This window comes from Pteropus vampyrus, unplaced genomic scaffold (assembly GCF_000151845.1).
Source record: "Pteropus vampyrus isolate Shadow unplaced genomic scaffold, Pvam_2.0 Scaffold373, whole genome shotgun sequence".
Taxonomy (NCBI): domain Eukaryota; kingdom Metazoa; phylum Chordata; class Mammalia; order Chiroptera; family Pteropodidae; genus Pteropus; species Pteropus vampyrus.
This window is the reverse complement of record NW_011889154.1, coordinates 1,236,740-1,239,167: the sequence shown is the minus strand read 5'-3', so window position 1 is coordinate 1,239,167 and position 2,428 is coordinate 1,236,740.

Below are 2,428 nucleotides of genomic sequence, written 5' to 3'. Positions count from 1 at the left end.
CATTCAAGTCAATGGTCTTTCAGCAATTTTGCTGAAAATGTACTGTGTGCTGGATACAATTAAGGTGATAAAAGCAAAGTCCTTACTTTCATGAAACCTACATTTGAGCAATTATATGTGGTTTTGTACCCATGAAATTAAATCTATGTTGCCTTTGTTATAATATAATTAATTCTTTGAGGGTAGGAAGCCTCTTAAACCTCTTTTCATAATCTCTAACAGCATCCTTAAAGCAGTTTAGGCCATTTAGTGAAATGAATGTGTTGTCTCTTTCAGAGATATTTGCATTTAAGTCTCAATTTTATTTATAGGAAGGAAAGCTTGAGAATAGCAATTTAAGAATTTTAAATAAGAGAGTGGGTAGAGATTTATTTGTAAGAAGTAAGTGAGAAAGGGAGATTATTTCTCTGCATTTCTGAAATTAAAACACTCAATGAGTTTTAGTTCTACCTATATTTAAGAAAAATTCTGGATTTATTCCAAGTTTGAGTGAACACTTGCCACTTAGGAGTATGTTAAAAGTTTTAGTCATTAGAGCAAGTAAAACTAGCTGCTCTAATATTAACTTCTGAAATTCAGTAGTTTAGTAGAAGTTTATTTCTTATTTATGTCAAGTCCAATGTGTGCTTACTTGTTACTACTTCAAGGTCGTTTCAGGACCCAAGTTTATGAATTTCTTCCACTCAGCTGGCAGAAGACAAGAATTACACAAGGAAGACAGAGCCTTTTCTTAACCACTGCCAACTGCAATTGAGACATATCCCTTCCACTCATGTTCTATTGGCTAGAACTCAGTCATATGACCACATCTAAATGCAAGGGGGTATAGCAGATATAGCTTTCCTTCATGTCCAGGAGGAAAAGGAAACATATTTTTAAAAATATGTAGCAATCTCTGCCTCAGAATTTATACACCGTTATTCCAGAATAGCTCAGTAACCTTGGATATTTCTGACAAATGCTTATGAATAATTCACTTTGACACAGTGGAGAAATGCCATATGCTAGCTATATTTGTAATCTCTTCAGTTTTCATCTGAGTTACATATTTTTTACAGTAAAAATAACTTACATTATTTCATATTACATTAAATAAAATTACATTTTACAAACAACTGGCAGAGTATGAAGCCATTTTTGTGAAATGGGAGTGTGTGCACAAAGAAAATCTGGACAGAAATATATCAAAATGTTAGTAGTGGTTATTCCTTTGGAAATAGAAATAATTTCCACTGTTTTCTTTCTTTCTTTCTTTCTTTCTTTCTTTCTTTCTTTCTTTCTTTCTTTCTTTCTTTCTTTCTTTCTTTCTTTCTTTCTTTCTTTCTTTGTATTTAATGAAAAGTTTCGAATAAGCATATACAATTTTACAATCAGAAAATTTTTTTTAAAATAATAGGGACCAATATAGAGTTTAGCTGATAGTATAAGGTACTTTCATATGCTTTATTTTATTGCTCTTATGGGTTAGTAAGACAGGCATTAATAGCATTATGCCCGTTTTACAGATGAGGAAACTGAAGTGCAGGTGGAGCAAGTGACTTGCTCAAGGCACACCAGCCAGAAGTAGTCAATTTGGGACTTGAACATAGATCATATTCTTTCAAATTCTGTGTTTTTCCATAATATCAAGTTTCAGGACCTGGAAGTGAAATATCGTGCTATCGAATGTTCTGCTTCCTAATTATTAAAGAAGAAAAACACAAAGAAACTTGTGTGGGGGATTCTTCCAGAGCTCCACTTAGACACCAGAGAACTTTCACTGTGACTTTTCCAAAAAGGGGACACAGAACTATGAAAAGGAAAGTGCTGAGTGCTTTTAGATGTTTTTAAGTGAGGGCTTTTTGACAGAGAAATTACAGTGGAGAGTCACCTTTATCACCTCTATCCACTTGGACAGAGCTTGCTTTCTGGATCTTGGCAGCTCTCTTTTTATAACAAGGATTGGAAAAGTTTCCAGGCCATCTTGTCTCTGCCACATCTGATCCAGATGGCTTTGCACACTCCAATTTTAGTTCCTATTTTGTTTTCACCTCTCAGGGTAAAAAAGAACAGCCTGTAATAGTGCTGTGGAGAAATTTCTGGAGCAAACACTGCACTGTGACTGCACAGGAAAAGCAAGGTTGCCACTGCTCTGGTGCACTAATTGTCCTCTTATGATTGTCACAGCCATCAGAGTCCTCAGCCGGCAGGGTTACAGGCAGTGGTTTATTTCAGGGGCATATGGTAGAAACCAGAGAGTATGATTGGCATGAGGACAGTTAAAGGTGTGCTACAAGGCTAGAAGTCTCATTAAGAAAACTTGTACACATGCTGAAGGGCAAAGAGAAAGAGAAAACTGCTTCCTAAGAACCACTGTTTGCAGTGGGCTGAAACTAATCATTATGTTGCCCAAATGGCATGTTCAGTTTGAAGCTAGTGACAGGTAAGG